At 39.2% G+C, this 25,154-nt stretch overlaps 1 protein-coding gene across 2 annotated transcripts in view; it reads left to right on the forward strand.

Annotated features, from left to right (window-relative positions):
- Positions 1 to 4,091: 4,091 nt before the first annotated feature.
- The window catches only part of LOC109407388 (uncharacterized), a 102,133-nt gene continuing 81,070 nt past the window's right edge, over positions 4,092 to 25,154 (forward strand). Inside the window, exon 1 of one of the 2 annotated variants that reach the window (XM_029866321.2) lies at positions 4,092 to 5,207. The gene's annotated coding sequence lies outside the window, so the exon portion shown is untranslated. The remainder of the gene's footprint in view (positions 5,208 to 25,154) is intronic. The other variant, XM_029866322.2, reaches the window with a different exon arrangement.

A 25,154-nucleotide genomic window follows, 5' to 3' on the forward strand; every position in this document is an offset into this window, starting at 1 on the left:
ACTTCCCTTCCGAAGGAAGAACCCACATTTTGTGAGTTTGTAGGGAGTGGAATTCGATCCCAGGTCCTCGGCGTGATAGTCTAGTGTTCTAACCATCATACCAGATCCGCTCCCGTTGTTTGAAATGATCAAATCCCTTCTGAAGCAAAATAGGATAAATCCCATCTGCCCCAGGAGATTTGAAAGGAGCAAAGCTACTCAGTGTCCATTCAATCGATTCTAAAGTTATGATACTCCGAGCCGAAGCTAAAGAATCATAACTACAAGAAAAGACATCAGGTTCATCCGAAGATGTAATATCCACACATCCGGGGAAGTGTGTACTGAATAAACATTCCAAAACTTCCTCATTAGAGGAAGTGAAATCACCATTTGGCAAACGAAGTTCGTTCACTTGAAAATCCTTAGATTTTACAAGGATTTTGTTCAATCGACTGGCTTCACTCAGACTGGAAACATTTGTACAAAGGTTTTTCCAGCCGGATCGTTCAGCAGACCGAAGAGCTTTCTGGTAGGCCTTGCGAGCCGACCTGAAAGCCTCCGATCCAGCAGACCGTCGGCTGTTCCAACTCTTTCTACATTGTTTCCTGAGCTTCGCCAGATCAGAGTTACACCAAGGGGTTCCTCTTGTGGTCTTCACAGACCGCAGAGGGCAAGCTTCTTCAAAAGCTTCCATGATGAAGGCGGTTGTAGTATCAACGGCATCATCTAAATCACTTGGAGTGCCAATAGATGGTGAGTATCCATGAAATTCGACTGCGACCAAATCAGTAAAAAGATCCCAGTTTGTTGACCGAGGATTCCTGAAACGCAATATTTGCGAAGTAATATTTCAATGTTCAAAAAAGATGTTGCGATGGTCAGATAAAGATTCTTCATCTGATACATGCCAATTGGTCAGCTCGTGACTAAATCTACTAGAGCAAAGCGTTATGTATAACACTTCTTCTCTAGCAGATACCATGAAGGTTGGGCGGTTGCCTATGTTAAGTAATTCAAGATCTGTACTACTTAAGTACTCCAATAAACTGGAGCCTCTCAAGTTAATGTCTGAGCTGCCCCAGATGATATGGTGAGCATTAGCATCACTGCCAACAATTAGCGGAAGACCTTCTGAAGTACAGTATGCGATGTGTTTGAAATCATCCGTACACTTAGCGAAGTAAACTAGCGAAATTCATCAAAATACCTTATGAAATTTAGCCATAACTGTAAAGTATGGATGCCATAAGAATACCTTATGAAAATTGAACATCCTAATCATGACCTAATTACATAAGATAACTTATGAAAAGAGCAGAAAAATCACAAAATGATGCAGACCGGAATCGATCCATGAACGTCGAGATCTGAGCTCGTGCCCAACCCACGCGGCTATCGACGCTTGAGAATATCGTGTTGCTAAATGTGTACAAAAGCCAAACTGTTCAAAGGCCATTTCATAAGTTAGACTTTATGATAATCTTAGATTTATTTGCCTGAGTGTAGGGGATGGTTCGTCACGCGGTAAATAAACCGAACAATAGACGTATTTCCTGTTGAGGTTTTCAACAGATACATCAATTGTGATAGCACATATATCTCTGGTGGTTAGTTCAGAGATGAGTGTAGCATACATCTCTGGTGGTTAGTTCAGAGATGAGTGTAGCAACTATTGCGTTGATGACAAGCACACAGACTCGAGGCATGACACGCGATTTTGCTATTTCATGTTTACTGAAAGTTGCAAACACCGGGTTCACAAGGTTTCCTAGATAGAAATTCCCTTTACGCAAGTAAGGTTCTTGGACCACGGCCACTTGAGCTGTACCATTTTGCATAAGTCTGCAAAGATTGATTGTTGCTGTTCTTTTATGCTGAAGATTGATCTGAGCTATCCTAACCGTAGCCACTACCCAAACTAGGCAAGATTAAACTCTTCGCAACAACAGCACAACAAAGAACAGCAGCAACAAAACCAGATCGGTATAGATTGGAAAACACCAAAGGCGAGGATACACAGAATACACTGTGTAAATCGCATAATGCGAAACCATATAGGTGAAAATATAACTAATTAACAACGTCTTCATAATCCCGCCCTTATTTAGCCTCAAGTGAGACTAAAGAAGGGCAGCTGATTATCTCGGAGAAACACAAGGTCTACTGCACCATTGCTCTGGTTAGCACAGTAAGGGCAATATACTGTGGAGGGCGCCCTGGTACTCCACAGGCTCCCTTTGTGGTTAGGTTTTTATTAGATCCCCTAGCCATTCATTCCTAGGCACGGTGAGCATAAAGCCGCATCACACCATGAATTAGGGGTCACGGTGTGTCTGGTAGAACAAATTTATTACAAAAAAATGGGCATCGCTAATTTTTACGCTACGTGAAAGTTGACGCTACCAGCTTTCATTCAAGCCCAACATCGAAATATTCCATCGGGGGAACTTTTTCATACAAAAATTGGGTATGTTTGTTAAGTAGAAATAGGGATTAATTTGGAACCGTGCATTTTGTATGGGGAAAAACAGTATTCTGAAAAAGTTGTTCGGGATCCCTCGGTGGATTTTTTGAGGGACCCTGCAAATGAAAGCTGAAAGCCTCTATTTTTGAATAGCGAAAAATTTAACGATGCCTATTTTTTTGTTATAAACTTTGCCCATACACACGCCGTGGGGTCACCTGTTGGTTGACTCTTACCACCGGAACAGGCGGTCCATATAGTGGTATTCTTAGCCAATTGAGACAATCGCTACCGACACTACACAGCTAGGTAGGCTGATCGAGAAAAGAAGTTAATATTGATGATCAACTTCATACGGGCTCGAACAGCCAGTTCCGGTCGGAAAAAATTTCTCGACTCTCTGGGCATTGTGTTTCATTGCGTTTGCTTCACAATTTACAAATTCATGCAATGGCAGGCAAAGAAAGCCCTTCAGTTAATAACTGTGGAATTGCTCAATGGAACACTAATTTGAAGACAGGCAGGCCAAGTTACAGTGGGAACGAAGAGCCATAAAGAAGAAGAAGAAGAAAACAAGACAACACAAATCAGAACTAGAAAAGCGAACAAAAGATAATAGGACAGAGAAAATTGAAGGGAAATGAGATTCCTACGTCTTGATAGATTAACATAGAAGGGATGATAATTGATAAAAAAAATGAAAAAAGTGTGCAATAGAATAGAGTTGAATAAAATAGAACGGAAAAAAATAATATAGAACAAAATTGATTGTAATATGTAGAAAAGAATGGAATAAATAAAATAGAATAAAATAGAAAAAGAACAGAACTAAACAACAAAATAAAATAATAACAAAGAAGAATTAATAACAAATAAAAAAGAACAAACAGATTAAAATAAAAAATAATATCATAAAATGAGACAGAAGTGAAAATTGTAGAGATTAATAAAGGAACAACGCACAACCCGCACAACCTATGTCACCTAGTATATAAAATGATTAACTAATTCAGTGGTAAAAAAAATCTGAATCAAATGATTGAAAACGCTCTCATCCAAAGACTGTGGAACAAGATGATAAGCTAACAGTGACGAACATTTCAACATACCAAAGGATTCAAGCATTTCCAAACCTCGGAGTTTCGACTTCAATCAAAAATTGAAGGTCTCGTGCTCTATTTACTGAGTCTTTTTGTCATTATCACCGGTGAAATACATGCACTGCAGTAGCACCATTTCACGTATGTGCAATTAAATTGCACATCAATTACGATTGGATGTTTTGAGAGCACCTGTTTGTCAAGCGACATATGCACCGAAGACATCAATCGATCAATGAAATCGTGCACGTGGATGCTCTCAGTTCAGTTCTTGATTTTCACTCGTGTGGAGCTTGCAGTACGTCATAGAGCTGTAGTCAACGTTCCGCGATTTTCCATTCAATTTCTATAGGGCCTCTCGATTCAAGCAATAAATAAAAGTGAGCAGATGGAACATCTGTGGATCAACTATCGAAGATGATCATCAACCATCAACTCTTAGCATGCAGTCAACATTTCTCACACCGGCAGATCCACCCCACCGATCGTCATGTTGTGCATTTGTTCACCACCGGTGTTCTCTCACACACTAGCTCTCCCGCTCCTTTTCGGTTTAATGCTTTTGACTCGCGGTGCCCGGCCCGCCAACCTACACCTTCTGGTGTGCTTTTGTTTCACATTATTTTTTCGCTCTTTGCCGCTTCTGCTGCGGCTTTTTTTTTTCATTACCGCGTACCTTCTCCACCCGAGGAGCGCCATCACGCGGACCCTGCGGTACATAAGCCACTTAAATAGTTTTTTAGTTGTTCGTTTGTTGTCAAGGATACTACACATCGCGGTTACCGAAGTAACGCAAAATACAAAACAGTTCTAGTCGGTTCGTCCGCCCGTTCGCAAGGATCTAGCTGGCTGGCTGGGCTGGTTGGCTCGTATATCGTGTGTTTGCCTCTCTATATCGTGTGCTGCTAGCGTGTGGCAAGTGTTTAGATACCCTTCCTCTCCTGTCCGTCGCGACGACGTTGAGCCGTGTGTATCCTGCCATAAGGCTTGATCCTTACAGCCCTTCCCCCTCGGAGGTGGTGGCACTGGTGGTGCTGGTAAGGTGGCTACGGGGGGACGTTGTACCAGCACAACACCCTTCGAACTCTCGGGACCCGCGCCAGAAATCCCCGTGTCGTCAGCAGTGTGCCGTGCAGTGAGCGAACGAACGAGTGAGTGAGTGGGAGACTTTAAACCGCCGCCGAGCTCATGACCAATAATCATTTGATTTTGTGAATTACCAAGATTTGGTTCGGATTCCAGCTTTAAAGGATAACGAGCGCTCAGCGGAGCCACACACGCCGCCAGGACGAACCAGGATCACTGGTTGCGGTATGCTTGCTGAACCGTCCGCCTGACGGACGACGACCACTTGGCATTTCTGCGGTGGACCTCAGTGTTCAGTAGCATGTGAAGCAGTGCTCTTCGATTCGGTTGTGTTGAGTTTTATTGCAATTTATGTTCTTTTCAGTTCCAGTTTGTTTTTTTTTCGAAAAAAATATTTGATGTTTAAAAAAATATACAGAAGTTTTAAAAAGTCATCTTGCGAAGAAAAGTAAAGAAAAAGTGATTGCAAAAAAGTGGTCGAAACTTGCCCAAAACGACGAAGTGAACCTAAGTGAGCTCCAATAAAGAACGATCACCAGAACAAACAAAATCCTAGGTCACGGTGCTATGATTTCGTAAGTATTTCCTTCTGCCACACTTGTGAATTGATCAAGATATTTTCTGAATTATAAATGGCTGTTGAATTGAGTTATCCCCCATAAGAACACTACATTGTGTTTGGAGCGGCGCAAATCGGTATCCATTTGGTGAACAGCTCTCAGTTCAAGCTCTGATGGAAATTCATTCAGATTTACGCAAGCGGATCGACACAGGCAAAATTATTCACAGACGCTGTGGGTTACCAAGGGGTTTTCTGGTCGATTTCGGCACTAGTAAGCGAAATTTTTAATAGACTCTAGTAGTTTCTAATCGATTCATCTGAAGGTAGATGAAGCAAACTATTCGCTTAGTTGTAAAAATGACAAATGGGAGAATTCACAAATAAGATATGTATACTAAAACTTTCATCGTCAAAAATAAAACGACTCACTATTTGCAACAAAAGAGTGGACGTTTTGAATCAAACGAAAAAAAGAATCTGTATTATTTGTGAATGTGAACATTTTTATCAACATCAGCCCAGATTGTACTATTGAAGGTTTTTTTGAAAACTGCGTAGACAAGTTTAATTTTCCGACCATAAGGCTTCTGCATGCTTAAACCCAAGTAAAAATGACCTGTCGTTTAGAACACACTAGGGGTTCCCTGATTCGTTGCCTCGCGGAGCACTTTCTGCTGCGCAGAACTCATTCACCCAATTTTCAAGTAGAGTCTGTCCATATTAGTCTGTCCATGTTTTATGTGCGGTGAAATCATCGAAGGATTTTATGTTCCTTGATGGAGTCTTGTGGTGATTTATGATTTATTTCAATATGTATCCCTTTAGTGACGAACCAGCACAATTGTGCTGTTGAGCAATAAGAGTTTGGCGTATATTTTTTTCAACTATTTAGTCTTTGGTTTACCTAACGTAAACTGTTTTAATTATTGAGCCATTACTTATACTTTCATGTGTGCAAACAAACTTTTGTTCATGTTGTGTGTGAGATTTACTACAACAAGTTAAATTAAAAGTGAGCAAAAATTTTAAAACATAAAAAAAGTTTCATCTTTCACAAATTTTTAATTTTGGATTTCTCTAGGTGGACAAACCTAGGTATAATTATTACAAATTCCAAAGAAAAATGTTGATATGTCTGAGAGTTCTGGAGAGTCAAATTTGAGCAATTTGTATTGAAATTTCCCTTTTTTGCGCTCCGTCCCGAAAGGGATATGGTTGGAACTCACTAGTTAAACAATTGTCGGTCAACTATATCAACAATCTTAATTTTTCATGCATGAAAATCGAGTTGCACACTGTTTGAAAATACATATGGAATTTTACAAAAATTCAAGTAGGTATCTTGCGTTATAGCGACCCAGTTTCAAATCTTTTAACATTCATAAAAAGCTGAATGTAATATCCTTCAATCACCTGAGCATAGTTCTTGCATCGAATCGACGTGTGTAGAATTGGCATTAAATTTAGGAATAAAAGAAACCACAAAAAATCTTGCATCAGATTGATGAAAATGGTGTTGTTAGCAAGTTTTCGAGACGAATCAAAATTTAAAAAAAATATGGAGATAAGAGTCCTTACTACAAAATTATTACAGGTTGTTATAAAACATAAGTAGTTAAAATATCAAAAATTGTAACGAAACTCTCTAAAATAAAAATAAAAACATTACAAATTGAGATATAATGATAGCACGATTATATCAAACTTTGTTTGTTTAATCTTGCCAAATTTTAACTAGATACGTAATAACAAAAATTATCAATCCATTTCGGAATAATACCAAAAATCAATTAGTTCGATTATCAAAAAAAAATACGAAATTATTGACATATACGCGTATCGTACCAAATATTGTAATACAACTTTGGTTAAATCTTGTTATTTAGATAATAATAAATGTTATTATAATTTTGATATGGATATTAACACAGAGAAATCCATACAACAAAATCATCCCCTGTTATTTAAAAAAAAAGTTTATCATAACTTAATCTTAATCTATTTTTTTAATTTTTATTATTGTAAATTTTTTTTAATTTTTATTATTGTGAAGTAAACATTTCGGCAGTTCTGTCGTAAAGCATTCTGTTTTTGTTTTTTAATTTTTGTTAGACAAATTTTTCAACATTTCACTATACAATTCAGTTTGTTTGTTAGTCAAACATCGAGTTTTACAGGTTTTAGAAAACACCATTTTACGAAGAGAACAAAACTGCCGAAAAAACAATAGGTTCGCTTCGTTATTTGTTTTTTCTTCAAAGGAAAAAACATTAAGACATTATATCTCAACGTACATTTAAGGTGAATATATAACGAAGCCAGACCTGGAATTTTCAACAGCACAAATCTGAAGAACCGAATGTCGGTTTGAGCTGAAAAGTTGATCGATTGGTCACCACCAGCGGGTAACCAATCGATCAACTTTTTAGCTCAAACCGACATTCGGTTCTTTAGATTTGTGCTTTTGAAAATTCGAGGTGTGGCTTCGTCATATATTCACCTTAAACAATAAATATTAACGAGTTTCAACAAAAAAAATCAATCCAATGGTTACAAAGAATAAGCTGGTTAAAGCAAACAATTAGCTTAGAAGTCAAACAAAAATCGATTTCATGTCACCAGCGTTTCATATGAATTCGAAACAACTTGGGTTGAAAAACTCGTTAAAAAACATAATAAGGGGATTCACTAAACAGTTTAAATTGCTGCGTAAGCCATGATTTTCTGTTATTTGAAATGTTTCATGAAATTGCGAATGAAATAATCAAAGATTGCCTTGGTGATCGCGACGTTTAATCAGAATAAACTTCAATAAGCAGTTTACGCTGTTAAGTGAATCCCCCTAATAATAATAATAATACTTGTTCACCCTGTTATAAAAGAAAAGAAGAAGTGTTCAGTGCAACACTACGTAACTTTAGTACATTCAAAAACTAAAAGCAAGACTAAAAGCAAGCTTATACCCCTCAACTAACGACAAGTTATCATTAAAAATACAGGATTACAAGTGGAATTATTAAAAAAAAAATTACCTATTAATTTATTAATGTCTGCAGGAATTCCAAAGAAAATTTTTGGAGGAATTATTATTGTAATGATTGGAAAAACCCCTTAAGCAACCATTGCACTGCACTGCAGCTTAAAATGAGCCTTTGAAAGAATTCTCGAAAGAATTATCGTACAAATATTATGTGAAATTCCTGACAAAATCTATGGCTTCAATTGGATCAATTCTGAAAAAGCTTTCAGAGAAATTTCTGATGGGAACCTTGTGGGAGTTCCTAAAGGTATTTTTGTATCTTCGTAATTCCAAAAAAAACAAAATTTTGGTGGAGTTCTTGAAGGAGTTTTGCAGCTGTTCAGAAGGAATCAACAAAGAATTAAAAAAAAAACATGGAGCATTTCCTTAAGGAATTCTCGGGGAAATGAATTTCTTAATAAGAGTTGCTGGAAGAATACTTGAATGAATTACTGAAGGAATCCTAGAAGGATTAATCTGTGCTTCAACCGGTAGTTCCGGAATAAATCTTTCAGTGAGTTGATGAAGAAATCCTTGAAGGAATTTCTGAAGGAAACGTTGGATGAATGGACGAATTCTTGAAGCATACATTTGATGAGTTTTCAGTAGATTCCATGGAGGAATTACCGAAACAATCATTGACGGAGTCCTTACAGAAATTGATAAAGAAATCTTTAAAATAGTTAGAGGCATATTATACTTTTTTCGGCTACGCAGTCTTTGATGAACTTTGATGAACGACGTTGAGTTGAACTTGAACATAAGACAAATAACGACACAAATATTTACTCACTGAGGAAGACACACCAAGGGTCAACACGTTGGGAGAATATAGAACGTCGTTAGTCCAATAAAGACTGCATAGCCGAAAAACATAAATTAAACCATACAATCGATTTATTACCATTTAGAGTCATTGTACCAATTTCTGTAAGAATCTTTTAGGAAATTTCAGAATAAAAGTATCGATCAATTTCTGATGGAATTCTTGGAGGAATCTCGGAAAAATACTTGGAGGATTTCTTGAGAAAACATTTGGAGAAATTTCTGAAGTATTCCAGGGAAAATTGCCTGAAGGAAGCCTTGTAAGATTTTCAGAAAGAATAATAGCTTACAGAATTTTAATACATAATTCCGTAATCCGGATCATGAAATAATTTTTAAATAAATTCGTTCAGAAGTTCCTGAAAGAGCCTATAGAAGAATTCTGAAAATACCATAAATCTCTAAATAAAACTTTAAAGGAATTCCTGAGGTATTCCTTGAGGGATTTTCAGAAGAAAGCCTTGAAAAAATTTCCGAGGAATCTGTTGAAAAACATCTGAAGGAGTTCCGAAAGAAGTCCTGGAGAATATTCTGAAGGAACAACTACTGCAATTCTTGAAGATTTTTTTATAGAAATACTTACCGACTCCTTGCACGAATTAATGAAGCGATCATTTGCAGAAATGTTGAGCGAATCCTAGGCGGAAATCCCTAAGAAATCTTCGAGGCAGTTCCTGGTTGAGATTTTTTGAAGAATTCTTGAAGTTTCTTAAGGAGGAAGAATTTAGTAATTCCTGAGACAATCCTTGGAGGAGTTCCTGAAAAAGTTCTTGAAGAAATTTCTTTAGCAGTTATTTGAGAAATTTCTGATGAAAGCCTTATTTTTTTTAGAAAATTGCAGGAGAAATCCTTAGACGAGTTCTTGAAAATTGGCGGAGTGGAGTTCCTGATGGAATTATTAGAAAAATTATCGATGGAATTCTTTACGAAATTCCTCAATAAATCTGTGGAGAAATTTTGAAACGAGTCCATGAGAATATCTATATATATACTAGCTGTACCCGGTAAACTTTGTTTTGCCTACTTCGTTTTTTGACGTTTCAAGTTTCGAACCAAGACCAAGAGTCCACAGTCAAAATGTATGTAAGATCGACTTTCAAAAACTCTCAATTTGTCCATGTTTTATGCCTCATAAACCTTCCTTGGGTGAAAACTAACAGAACAAAACTAAGACGACCAAAATCGGGCCCTCCGTTCGCAAGTTATGCGCGGTCCCACGTATGCCACTACATTTTTATATCTATCTATATAAAAATGAGTTTTAAGTCCCTTTGAGGCAACAAAACTCAAGAACGGATGAACCGATCAGAATGAGTCTTGCACGGTTCGGTTCGTATTCGTGGTGGCTGTGTTTATATGTACAAAAAGTTACGAAAATCAGCTAAAAAAGTAACAAAATTGAAAAACTACTGATTTTCCATGAGCTGGGAAGGAAATCATCACGACCAAAATGAAATCAATCTAGAGTGCGGTGCTATTTTGAGCTCAACAGTTGTCAAACCACCACAAGATGGCAAGACAAAGTTTGCCGGGACAGCTAGTATATAGATAAAAATGAGTTTGAAACTCCTTTGAGGCAACAAAACTCACGAACGGATGAACCGATCAGCATGATTATTGCACGGTTTGATTCGTATTCATGGTGGCTGTGTTTATATGTAGAAAAAGTTACGAAAATCACCTTAAAAAGTAAGAAAAATGAAAAAATACTGATTTTTTATGACCGGGGAAGAAAATCAACATGATCAAAATGAAACCAATCTAGAGTGCGGTGCTGTTATGAGCTTACCAAGTTGTCAAACCACAACTGCTTGGCAAGACAAAGTTTGCCGGGACAGCTAGTTCCTGATAAAATCATTGCAGGAATTACTTATATGATCACTGGAATGGAAATCCTTGAGGAATTGTTGGAACAAAATCTTTAATTATTTTTTTTTCAGATAAGTTCTTCAAAAAATGTTTGACGCATTTCCCGAAGCAATCCTTGGCGGAATTACCGAGCAACTACTGTGAGGAATTGCCCAAGCAATTCTTAGATGAATTTACGATGAAATTCATGACGTAAAGATTATTAGAATCCTTAAAGAAATTCCGGAATGAATCTTTGGTAAATTGTTGCATAGTTGGATGCATGATGGAATTCCATAAAAAATATGTTGAGGAATTCACAGAAAATATTTGCAGAATCTTCTGCGCGAATCCTTGAAGAAGTTTCTGCAGTTATCCTTCGAGAAATTTCTTAGGGAACCCATGGAGAAATTTCTGAAAGAATCTTTGAAGATAATTTTAAAGACATACTTGGATAAATTTAACAAAAAACAAAAATATTTCAAAGCATGCAAAACAGTATACTTATAAGGGTAGAGATATAATCGCTTGGAGAAATTAATAAAAGAAATGAATCACAAAAAAAATCCTTGGAAGAATGCCTGATGGATACGTTAGAGCGATTTCTTAAGAATTCTTAGGACAAATCCCTGAAGGAATCTCTAAAGAAATCTTGGGGAAGATTCCTGTTTAATTCCTTGGAACAATCCTGGGACGAATTCCAAAAGAAGTCCTTCAAGGAGTTGCTAAAGAGATTTCGGAGGAATCCATTAGGAGAATTCTGGAGGAAACCTTGGAAGAACTCCTGAAGGAATCCTTAGAGCAGTGGCACTAAGATCGCGCATCGCGGTGCTTTTGGTAAATCACGAGGCCTAGACAAGTGCACCGCAGCATTTAAAATAATTAAACCTCAAATTTGAGATGCTTTACCTGTTTGATCAGAAAGCCATCGAATAACTAAGAACAAGGGAAGACCACGGTAAAATTTTCGGAATGCTGCTCCAAGAAGTCGAGAGAAAAAATTACGTGTCTCACGCCGGATAATCCACTTTGATTTGAGGAAAAAATGTCAACTACCATAACATATATTCTTGACGAATGATGGTGGACTTATCGAAAGGAAATTATAACATAGATCAATCATCTGGTGCAGAGACTTAGATACCCGGCAAGGAGTAAATTGATTTTACGATTCTGCCTAGGACTTGAGAAGTAGGTTAGCAGTACACGCATAACACGTGGCGCGAGGCAAGACATAACACTTATCGTTCTTACAAGAAAAGATTAAAAATTACCTTTATGTATGTCGACCGGTTTCAGGCGTGATCCAGCCCATCTAGACGATTGTAAGAAAGATAAGTGTTATGTCTTGTCTCGCGCCGCGTGTTATGTGTGTCGTGTAGTTCTTACGTTAGTGCAACTGTAAAAAGTAAATTGTGAGGTTAGCAGTAATGCTACTGAAAATGAGTTTATTTATGATTTTCAAAGACAGCTTCTTTTAATAAATTAGCAAAAAAGCCAAAAATTTATCAAAAATCTTGTTATTATTAACCCTAAAAGGGATACCTGGGGTCCATTGGACCCTAGGCGCTTTTCAGAGCTCGTCTTTGATGGAACACACTCAGCGAGGTGACGACACTGAGGCCATGAAGGTATCCCTTTTAGGGTTAAGTAATTTGTTCTAAAAATGAAGCTACCAATGATCTTGCATGGAAATTTCAAAAGATCTCTCCGAAAAACAAGGTCTCAAATAATAAATAGCCAGCCTCTAAGACATGTACAAAATCCAGTATTAAAAATGCACACTAGCGTCACGTTTCGTTCTTTTGAGAGCCATATACGGCTTCATAACACCATTGAAAAAGACGCGAAACCTTCAGACCTATTCTACAAAATATATTTGAATATAAAAATCTTTGGTAAGGTACCGAGCCACTTTGGGCACTTTTTCGCTATAATTCAATCAATTTCAAACCAATCAACTTGAAATTTTGTACATGGCTAGATACTATAAATATCTCAATATTTTGTCAAGTGGTTCAAAATTGACTGACTTATAATTGAAAACTGCCCAAAATAGAAGCCCTGCCGAGATGGTTCCATTTCCCTATGCATAATTGTATAGTTATCAACCTTTGATATAGTTGTGCTACATTTTTATCATGTCTGCTTTTAAAATATGAGCATATTGTACTAAAATTGTTTAACAAGTACCGATTTTCGAACATATTAATTCTTATTATACTAACAATATTTTTGCAAGTCAAATAAATGATATCATTTTTTCTAAACTAATTATTTTGTAAAAGAAAACTGACTACTACGCTGCCACAAAACTATGGACTGAGTCAACACGTATGATAACAAAAAAGGAAACAATCGATACATATATAATCTGTTCTTGAAATAGAATGAACATATCTGGATGATTTCCAGAATTATTTGCTCCGTTAGATGAAAAGTGAGAATACCCCTGTTTGACTGGCTTTGTACAACAAACACACATGCCAAACAGCCACGGTTCAGCGATTCAGCCACTGAAAACCACAGTCCTCAAAAGCCGGCACAAAGCAACTAGAACTTGACTGGGTGCTGCTGGGTGTTGTATATCGTGTGAGTCAGGAAAAAATGCACCAGATACACTCCATTAAGCCAGACAAGATAATTTACAAGTCCGAATTTATAATGCCATTGGAAACCCTAACACCTCCATCAACTTATGACTCACCTACTAACTTTATGATGATTTCTCCCCAGTCAAACATAAACGGTGTCAAATTGATTCGGCTGCAATTTTCCGGTTCCGCATCCGGACAGTCGGTCAATTTATACATCAAGCTTTATGAATTCGCTTGTACTAGTGAGCAAATGGGATCTATTTTCGACCACACCGGATGGATGTCACACATTTCCAATTCAGTTCCTTATGAACTCAACTGAACGTCTCCTTCACCCCGACTTCATAAATAATCGAAAAAAAAATCAAAATTCTCCAGACGGAAGAACAGAAACACACGTGCGTGGCTACCATCAGAATCAGTCCGCTTCGATCGCTGGAAACTGCCTAATTGTCTTGACCTATAATAAGGGAACACTACTAGGAAAGCGGGCACTCGCACAGGATACATATATTATCGCGCCAGCAGAGGAGACGTCTGATTGATTGCTGCCGTTCATAGGTTGCCGTGTGGCAACGAACGAATCTGCGGCGGTCCACCCGTTCGGAACGATTCCAAATTCCACCGATGAATTAAATATAAGGTATACGATCGGTTCCCATACATTTGCTTCTCGTTTCCGAGACCAGCCTGCAGCTGTAGATAGTGGGTGAACTATCTAGCCGTGGTGGAGGCATCACAAGAGGATACATTCTCCATTCTCGAATGTGGTTCATTGATTGACAGTAAATCCAAGTTGGGACTGACAGTTTCGCTACTTCCTAGATGGCATAATAAACTGTATTATGGGTTGATGTTGGCGATTTGTGAGTATCGTTCAAAGTTTTAACAAGTAATTATGGAAGAGTTAAATTATAGTTTTCTGATGAAGTTATGCTCCCGTGAGTTGAGTTACCGCAAGAACTCAAATTTCAGTGCCATTGAAGTCATATGCCACGCTGATATAGGCAGGCTATGGACAAGGCCTATATCAAGTGCAGTAATTGACAGAACACGATCTTTTAACAACTCGAACCTAACATTCTTTTTCTTTTTCTTCTTTATGGCTCGACGTTCACATTGGAACTTGGCCTGCCTCTCTTCTACTTAGTGTTCTTAGAACAGCTCCACAGTTATTAATTGAAGGGCTTTCTTTGCCTGCATTGCATGAATGTGTATATGGTGAGGCAAGTACAATATAACACTATGCCCAGGGAGTCGAGAAAATTTTCTCGACCGGAACGGGAATATAGCCCGTCGGAGGCCCCACGAATTTCAAATGCTTTTCCAATATCACATGGAATACTTGTGATAAACAAATTCATCAACAACTTTAAACATAACACCATCAATCACTACCTCATAACTAACACTACTATATCTGCCTTTGTATCTACCCGCAATCATATACTTCGTCTTGGTCGATGTTACCGTCAAGCCTAATTTCGCTGTCACCTTAAGATCACAAACAAAATAGACATACGATTTTTATCAATCGAACGTTTCACGTATCAGCCTGATAAGTTTAACCGGAAGACCATGTTTGCCACGGTCCAACCTTTCAACGACCTGAAAGGGAATGTTTCAAATAACGAATATTCTCGGAATTCCAGAGAAAACTAGCAGTTCAGGGTGTTCACGAGATTCAATAAAATGCTAGTGATAACAAAAAATAAATGTTTGAGAAAGTTACAGAAGAAAGTAAATTTTTCAGGTTCCTTTGGAAAGCCCTCTAGAAGTTCTTCCGGGAATTTCTCTAGAAGTTCCACTAGGAGTTCCTCTGACAGTTTCTTCGGGAATTTATCTGGAAGTCCCTCCGGGAATTCCTCTATAAATGCTGTTGGTATTTCGTCGAGAAGTTCAATGTAAACTGTTCTATGAGTTCCACTAGGAGTGGAATTCCAGAGAAAGCTAGTAGTTTCAAGTGTATGATAGTGTTTACGGAATTCAAGAAAATACTAGTGATTTCAAAATAAAGTTTGAATAAATCTCCAGAAGAACGGACATTTTTTCAGCAGCTCTTTAGGGGGTTTCTCCAGCAGCTTCACCAAGCATTCCTCTAGGAGTTCCTTTTGGATATTCTCTAGAAGTTCCTACGGGAATTTCTCTAGGAGTTCCGCTAGGAATTCCTCCATGAGTTCTTTCAGGATTCTTTAAGAGATATTCCGGGAGACCTTTTTTTTCTAGGAATTTCTCTAGGAGGAATTTCTTAAGAAGTTTCACTGAAAATTATTCTAAGTGGTACTCTTAAGAATAAGAATTCGAATAAGATTCCGGAGAAAATTAGTAGTTCCGTGTACATGATAAAGACAAACAATAAATGGTTGGGAAATCTGCAAAAAGAGGAAATTTATTCAGCAGCTCTTTAAGAGGGTTCTATCAGAAGTTTCGCAGGGAATCCCTCCAGGAGTTCTTATGAATAGTCCTCTAGAAGTTCCTCCCAATACTCCTCTAAAATAGCAACTGGAAGTTCCTTTGAGAGTTCCTCTGGGAATGCCTCTAGAAATTCCTCCAAGAATTTCTTGTAAGAATTATTTTGGGATTTTTTTTAGAATTTTTACGGGAATTTATTATTTCTTCCATTGAGAACTCCGTAATTCATTCAGGAGGTTCACCAAAAGTTCCATGAGGCATTCCATTGCAAAATACTAGAGAAGTAGCGCCGAAGATTCTGATGTCCATTGTTTAACGGTTTCAGAATTTACAAAGGCATTTTCATTTAGGAGATCCACCAAAAGTTTCTGTAGGAATTCCACCAAGAATTTCTCTATGAATTTCACTGTAAGTTTCTCTAGATTTCCACCGGGAATTCCTTTAATTCTTTTTCTTCACCGGGAAATCTTCTAGGAGTTCCATTGGGAATTCCACTATTAGTTTGAATGAGAGTTTCTCCTAAAATTCCACTGAGAATTCTTTCAGGAGTTCCACTGGGAATTACTGTTGAACTTTATCTGGCAATACTTGCAAGAGATCCACTGTAAGCTCCTCTAAGAATGTTCAAATATAATTATAATAGAAACAACGAATCAACTCTCAAATAAATTTCCAAAAAAATTGATTGATTGATTTGTCTTTATTTAAGAGACTTTCAGCCCTCCAAAAAATGTATTTACAAAGAAAATAACAGAATGATTTTCCACAGCAGTTTCTAATGGAATTGATGAATCAATTATTAAAATAGTTGCCGAAAGGATTTTTCTAAATGATTTCTAAATTCCAGAACAATTTTCAATGAAGTTGCCAAAAGAATTCTTCAATAAATTATCGAAGAAATTTCCATAGGAATTGCCGATAAAATTCCCAAAGAGATTATAGAATGAATTCCCAAAAGATTAAGAAAAAAATCTTAAGGTATTGTGGAATAACTTCTTAAAGGAATTATGGAAGGAATTATCCAATAGTTCACACAAGAAATAACCGAAGGAATTTCCAAACGTACTCTTGGGGGAAGTTTTGGAACAACTTCTAGAGGAATTATCAGTGGAATATTAGGAGTAGTTTTCTTACCTGATTTTTGCAGGAACTCCTGGAGAAATTTGCGAAGGATTTCCTAAAGGAATTTATTTTCAGATTTCTGGAGAAATTCCCGAATACTCGAATTTCTTTTACAGTTATTTTTCGAGGCAACTCGCCGAAGAACTTATGTGGAAATTTACATTTAGTCTAGTCTAGTCTAGTCTAGTCTAGTCTAGTCTAGTCTAGTCTAGTCTAGTCTAGTCTAGTCTAGTCTAGTCTAGTCTAGTCTAGTCTAGTCTAGTCTAGTCTAGTCTAGTCTAGTCTAGTCTAGTCTAGTCTAGTCTAGTCTAGTCTAGTCTAGTCTAGTCTAGTCTAGTCTAGTCTAGTCTAGTCTAGTCTAGTCTAGTCTAGTCTAGTCTAGTCTAGTCTAGTCTAGTCTAGTCTAGTCTAGTCTAGTCTAGTCTAGTCTAGTCTAGTCTAGTCTAGTCTAGTCTAGTCTAGTCTAGTCTAGTCTAGTCTAGTCTAGTCTAGTCTAGTCTAGTCTAGTCTAGTCTAGTCTAGTCTAGTCTAGTCTAGTCTAGTCTAGTCTAGTCTAGTCTAGTCTAGTCTAGTCTAGTCTAGTCTAGTCTAGTCTAGTCTAGTCTAGTCTAGTCTAGTCTAGTCTAGTCTAGTCTAGTCTAGTCTAGTCTAGTCTAGTCTAGTCTAGTCTAGTCTAGTCTAGTCTAGTCTAGTCTAGTCTAGTCTAGTCTAGTCTAGTCTAGTCTAGTCTAGTCTAGTCTAGTCTAGTCTAGTCTAGTCTAGTCTAGTCTAGTCTAGTCTAGTCTAGTCTAGTCTAGTCTAGTCTAGTCTAGTCTAGTCTAGTCTAGTCTAGTCTAGTCTAGTCTAGTCTAGTCTAGTCTAGTCTAGTCTAGTCTAGTCTAGTCTAGTCTAGTCTAGTCTAGTCTAGTCTAGTCTAGTCTAGTCTAGTCTAGTCTAGTCTAGTCTAGTCTAGTCTAGTCTAGTCTAGTCTAGTCTAGTCTAGTCTAGTCTAGTCTAGTCTAGTCTAGTCTAGTCTAGTCTAGTCTAGTCTAGTCTAGTCTAGTCTAGTCTAGTCTAGTCTAGTCTAGTCTAGTCTAGTCTAGTCTAGTCTAGTCTAGTCTAGTCTAGTCTAGTCTAGTCTAGTCTAGTCTAGTCTAGTCTAGTCTAGTCTAGTCTAGTCTAGTCTAGTCTAGTCTAGTCTAGTCTAGTCTAGTCTAGTCTAGTCTCACATTTTTTGTTATTCTGCTTTCAAAAGATTTTCGTGAGAATTTCGTAAGTGAAAGTTTAACAAAACAAAAAGAAATTATCCACAGGTTGTAGCTATTTTCAGTTATCATTAGTCGATACTATTCAAAGAAGTGCTAGAGGGGAAAAGTGTTTCTCAAGCAAAATAATGAAAATAAGCTCTCCCGCCGCCGTGAGCATAGCTTATTTCGTATCGCTGAAACGAAAATTACGAACTCTGTTCGACAATAACGAGTTCCATCTCCCTCTGATCAGCCAAACTGCTTAACCCGGGAGAGGTCGCGTCGTGTACTGAGTACACGCGCCATGAAAAATGCACGCTTGTGGTATACAACGTGAGCGTGGCGTCGCTTCAGGTAGTCGAAGACGCGACTGCTCGAGAGTTAATTTCAAATGAAAAATTTTCAAAATTGACTAATGAAACTTATGAACAGCTCCTTCAATGATTTAGCGTCCAAAATTGAAATATAACAGTGCCTGGGTCTAATTTGATTGTTGCTGAGAATCGATAAAACAAAAAAAACCTAAAGCACCAAGAATACACTAGGTCCAAGACGACGAAAACGACAAAAGTTCAAACCCGACTCATCACGGGCATACCATTAATTTATTTTTATGACATCTATTCCACCTGACGACTTCCACTGACTGTGGCTCCCGTAGTTTTGTCCCCCTGTATTCACATCGCATCAATAACCTGAGTCCCATCGCGCACGCCACCAAGACGAATGAGGGCGATACGTGTGAGACGACAGAGTCCACCAAAAAGGATGACGACAATCGACTTTTTAGCTCTGGTTGTGCGGTCAACGACGACGGAAAACTCCCTCCCAGATCGTAATGAAGATAAACGAGAAGCACGCAAGCAAGGATTCCTATCCAACCGACCGACCATATCCTCCGTCGCACAACGGCGCTCCGACCAAGCTGTTGTACTTTATGATCCACGCGTCAGTGATAATGCGTCGTTAGCGAACGAATGAACGTCGCCACCCGCGCGCCCGTCCCGAACGATCGTCCCATAGTGTTCAGTCAACCAACCTGCCAGTACAGCCGCGGCAGTCCCGTACGAAACTAGGGACCAATTACGAACCTTGGCACTGGGAGAATTCACAGGCGCTATTTTGCTATCATTCTGTGGATCTTTTCGTGCCATCGTTTGAATTTGGTCAAAATCAACGGAGCGTGCAAATGTTACCTGTCGGCCTACTTGCGGCAGCACTACTGCTGTGCCAGTGAACGCGCCATGTGGAATCCTAAACAATCACCTACAGGAGCTGCCAAAATTGAGGGGTCATCAATTTATCACCAGTTGGTTTATTTTTTTTTGCATGATTATTTTTTTTTTTTGCTGTTTGAGTTACAAACATGATATCTTTTTTAAGAAGTGAAACACATAAAATTTCGATACAGTTTCAAGTCAGCGTGGACTTTGGGCTGAAATATAAGGCAGTGGCAACTATATTACCACCCTATACACATATTCTCAGAGTTCCAGCATTCTTTCGGAAATGATTTCAAAGTAACTGATGTTACTTTCCATAAAAAATATCCTAATTGACTCTGGTATTCTCTGAGCTTCCCATGTTTTTTTTTTATAAAATGTTTAGTATATATATAATTTCCAAACTTTCCCGTTTTTTTTTTTGATTTCTTGATCCTGTTCAATAATATAAAAAAAATCAAACAGTATGTGTGTATTGTAACTTTGAAAATAAACTTTTGAACGACTTGTGGTGACCCGCAGTCTCACCTTGAAGTTCAATTCTTGCCCATATAACAGGTTAAGCGGATCAGGGTTGAGGATCACTGACATAAACTATTATTTAAAACTATGTGATACCATTGAGAAAGTTTTTTATATCTTTTGGGCTTTTTGCCTTTCTCGTACACCAAGGTGTACCGAAAGGCTATATGTTCACTACAAAAACGAAAATTTGATAGAGCCCCCGGAGGGGTCAAGTGTTATATACCAATCGACTCAGCTCGACGAGTTGAGATGATGTCTGTGTGTATGTATGTGTGTGTGTGTATGTATGTGTTTTTTTTTTTTTTTTTCCTCCCAACCTCCCCAGCAGAGAAAACCGATTGGAAAAACTCTGCTACACCTTGATGCCTCGATCCCCCTGGTACCACTGATATGCGACTGCTTCAGGGGGGGCAATGCGCTCATGCGCTCTTCTGCTACTGTGCTCATGCACTTTTTGTCGCTCCTAATCTATACTCATACACGTCTCGTATTTTGCTTACTCCGGTTGGTGTTGGCTCGCCATTAAGCGGACAACATGCTTAGTTTCAAATTTGTTATTCTACACGTTCTAATGTTAGTACCTAACATCGCCATTCAGCGACACATAGGTACAACATACACACAATTTGTTATTCTAATACCACGCAAGGCATTCGGATCCTACTAACTTGCTCCGAACGGTGTCCTCCCCGTGCCGCCGTTGCGCCATTAAGCACTCCAGCTTTCCGCGCACGACTCGTGTAGTCCCCGACGGTGGATCTACCCTACGCCGACAAAGAGTTCCCCGGCAGTGGAACATCTTCCGAAACCGTTTCTTCCCAGACAGGTGCCGAGGTCTCTCCTGCGATTCCGGTTGGAGACTGGCTTCCGGTTCACAGGCGCCCCGACGACCAAATTCCGGTGCTTCTTCGCAATAGACTCGGTCTAGTCCCCGGCGGTGGCCCTAGCCTACTCCGACGGAGAAAAACCCCGGCGGTGGAAGTTCTCCCGATACCGATGTTTCTATCCCGACCAGTAAGGTGCCGAAGTCGGTCCGGCGATTCCGGTTGGTGGTGGACTTCCGGTTCACCGGCGCTCCGACGACCAAAAACCGGTGCCACGTTACGGACGACTCAGTCATGTCCCCGGCGGTGGATCATGCCTACCCGGATCGCGTTCCGCCGCTCTCTGGTCTTCGCGCCACTTCCTCTGCAGCGCGGACAGCATCCTCGTTACTGCTCTGTCGACAGCGTTCCACGTGTTTTCATCGCGACACATCTCTTCGACAATGTTGTCGACTGTCACTCCGCCCAGCAAGACGCGAATTTCTTCGAACCTGGGGCATTCGAAAACGACATGTTCCGGTGACTCCTCCACGTTAACACACTCCGGGCAAAAGGGCGAAAGAGCATGCCCAAACCGGTGAAGGTACTTCCTGAAGCAGCCATGGCCGGACAGGAACTGCGTCAGATGGAAGTTCACCTCCCCATGCTTCCTATTCACCCACGCTGACACGCTAGGGATAAGCCGGTGAGTCCACCTGCCATTCGCCGAATTATCCCACTCTTGCTGCCATTTAGCCAACGAGTTCGCTCTGACGATATCTCTTACGCTCCTGGTACTTCTGCGTGTGTGGAGTGCAATGTATAATAAGCAACATGTCTTTAGCGTATTTTAGAGTGTTGCCCCCAATCTACTAACGAACCGAAAACAGCCTTTTTCCAAGTAACGCCTAACGCCCTGCTGTCAGCGCGTTGTCAACCAGAACAAGGTTGGCCATGACTTTTCCTCTTTCTTCGGTTGGCCGTCGGACGCACCGGACGCATCGTTGCTCGCTACAGCAGACCACCAGTGGGTCAAAGCCGGACTTGCTCAATGGCGAACCTGCCAGGTTTATTGCGAATTTTCGCAATAAGCTGTGGCTTGCACTGGAGATTTGTAAGTATAATAAAGTGAAAAAAGTGAATCCCGCGGCTGGTGATTGTCGTCTGCAAGCAAATGTCGCGCATTGTTGGTCGTTTTTCACCAACATTTTTCATTAAAAAAACAGAACGTGAAAGGGTGAATAAGATAGAAATGTGTTGTTTAGTTTGGCAATTGAAAATGGCCGGGGAGCCAGAGGGAAAGTTTTTGAAGCGATATTGCTGGTTCCGGCTACTGTCGGAGGCGCTCTGGAAGAGCGCCGGAGTAATTCGGATCTCGGGTTCGAATAGGAAAAGTGGCCTGGAGGGCCACCGCAATATTTTTGTTTCGGCTGGTGATGCCGAAGGCGCTCTGGAAGAGCGCCGGAGTGATTCGATTTTGGGATCGAATAGAAACGTGGCCTGGAAAACCACTGCAATGATTTGGTTTCGGCTGGTGAAGGCGCTCTAGAAGAGTGCCGGAGTGATTCGATGTCGGTATCGAACAGAAACGTGGCCTTGGTTTGGTTTCGGCTAGTGATGCTGAAGGCGCTCTGGAAGAGCGCCGGAGTTATTCGATTTCGGAATCGAACAGAAAACTGGCCTGGAGAGCCACCGAATTGCTTAACATTTCGGCGGGTGATGTCGAAGTTGGTCTGGAAGAGCGCTGGATTGATTTTATATGGGGATCGAATTGTAAAAATGGCCCGGATAGTCATCGGATTATTTCGGTTCTGGATGGTGATGCCATAGGCGCTCTAGAAGAGCGCCGGAGTGATCCATTAAGCAAATGTAGCCTTGAGAGTCACCGAGTTTAGGGTTCGGCTGATGACGCCGAAGTCGCTGGAGTGATTGAATTACGTCATGGTTTCAAATAATCAAAGATGGTTTCTGAAGAATCACCGAATTATTTTGGCTCCGGCTGGTGATGCCAAAGGGTTGTAGTAAAGCACCACCGATTACAGAATAGATAAAAATAAAATGCTACTGATTTGTAGTTTTGGATTCAGATGGCGAAGGTACTCTAAAGTTCCCCACACAATGCATACGTTTGCGTGTGCGTAACAGTAGTTTGACACATTTCCCATGAGAAAACGGTAAAAAAAACGCAAACCATTAATTTTGATGTTATTAGGTCCGCCCAGGAAGAGCGATTAAATAGTTTTTGGATCGAAAGATGGAATATTCTGCAAGCCTTCAGGGTTACAGAACACTGTAAAAAAAGTTTTTTTTTATTGTCCGCTTTACTCTACATTTTGATGCAGGAAATGCTGTACAAACGATTAGTGATCTTGATGACGATGCAGAAATGTTGAATTTGGAATTTGGTGTATTCAGTGAACGCAGAATATGGCACCGCAAGCAGAAAATAGGCAACAAAGAAGGCGCGGTAACAACGGTTTGTATTTTTTTTTCGTAAAAAAAATGACATAGATCACTCAAGAGTTTATTTGCCAGAAAGGCAGTGTCTCGCACTGTTTACACCGTGATTTTCGTATTGTTTTACAACTGGAATTCGAATTTGAGGTGTGCAAGAGTCGTATTTCGATAGTCGAAAATTTCTGCAGAAAACCCGGAATATAGACACACGCACAGCAAGTGATGTTTGTTTTATTGCCATCGTCGCAGGATTTGCGTTTGTTGCGGAGCGCTTTTGTTGCCAACATACACTGAAAGGAACCTTGCAGTAATGACAAGCACAAAAATGTTTTTAAATTTACCATGGCAAAACATGATCATCGACCCATCAACGCTTCTTGTCTGCGTTTTGTTTCTTCTCACATCAACCGGTTCGATAGCTGAGTGGTAGCGTGCGAGCATGGTGATGTCAAGATTCTTGGTTCGAATCCGGTTGCCAACAGAAACTTTTTTTAATTGAAAATCGAGTCCATGGTAAAATTGAAAACATAATTCTGTTGAATTAAAACGAAACTCAGTCTGCACAAATTTAGTGGCGTTGTGCATTTAAATTGACCCTCAGAATAGTAATTTTCACCGCAAGCCGCCGTTCAGTGTACACCGCTTAGGGCAAAGTGTTTGTTATTCGGCGCAGTCCGCTTATGCGTACCCCTGGATGTATTACTGTTTAGCTATCGAGGCCCTGTTTCAAGAAATTCCTATGATTTATTGAAAATGACAATCTGAACAGTTCAATCGCATTTTCCAACGAACGAAGTTTGATTTCTGAAAGCGAGTATTGTTAATGATATGCTAAACTATCTCGTAAACAGTTTCTCCGATAATAATCCGATAATGCAGCCAATTGGAGAAAGGCGATTGAAAAATAACGAGACAATGCGCAAGGTCACAAATCCTATATTTTTAAGGAGTTGGACTTACAAAACATTAAATAGTTTCTGTCATCACGTAAGCAATATGTAAAATAACTTGACTTGACTAATAGGGCTGTAAATAATATTCGATTATTTAAGTACTTAGTCTACACGAGATTCTCAAAACAACGATAAATAAAAGGTACTTAACGGTAGAATGGTTCACAAGGACTAGTTCTCTTTAGAGAACCGTTCAATCGAGAACGATTTCCTTAAAGTTTTACCCATTATTTCTAGACCAGTATTAAAAATCAGATCGTATGAAAAATCGCAAAAAGTATAGGAATTTGGAAAACAGAAAAGTTAGTGAATTGAAATTGAGAATTGCTCTGAAATGTATTATTTTTGTAAAATTCCGGATTCGGAGTGTATTTTCACTAAGAAATTGTGCAACAAATATAAGAACACAGTGCACTATCGTGAGACTAAAAATTTGGATTCTTGTGCAACGTTTAGTAGTTCATGCTCCCGATGTTTAGGGAAAGCAGAGCGGAAATGATGGTGCACTTTGAATCCCGGCACTCCAGAAGTGGTATCCGAGCACTCGGATTTAAAAATGATAAAAGTTTTGAAAGCAAATCAGATGTATTTTCATTGTTGAAAAAACGAATCTTGGCTGACAGGACAATTTCATTAGGATTAAGAAGAGGGATGGCAAAGCCAAAAATCAGCATTCGATTCAACATGGCGTTTATTATGTTTGGATGTTTTATTGCTCAATTCATAGGAAAATGAGCTTGAAGCCTCGCTGCTGCGTATAATATCATGCAAAGTAATAAACAAAGAGAAACAATCATCAAAACTAATGATTTCAATTGAATAGTGTATTTTTCAAAATAAGCACTAGCAACGCACGAGCCTTATACCCGAAAATGAAGAATAAGTTATGGTAAACCGACCCTTCTGGGACTTGGTTAGTCTTCCTATATTAAGAATTTAACATTCATAAT

Source organism: Aedes albopictus, chromosome 2 (genome assembly GCF_035046485.1).
Source record: "Aedes albopictus strain Foshan chromosome 2, AalbF5, whole genome shotgun sequence".
Classification (NCBI taxonomy): Eukaryota; Metazoa; Arthropoda; class Insecta; order Diptera; family Culicidae; genus Aedes; species Aedes albopictus.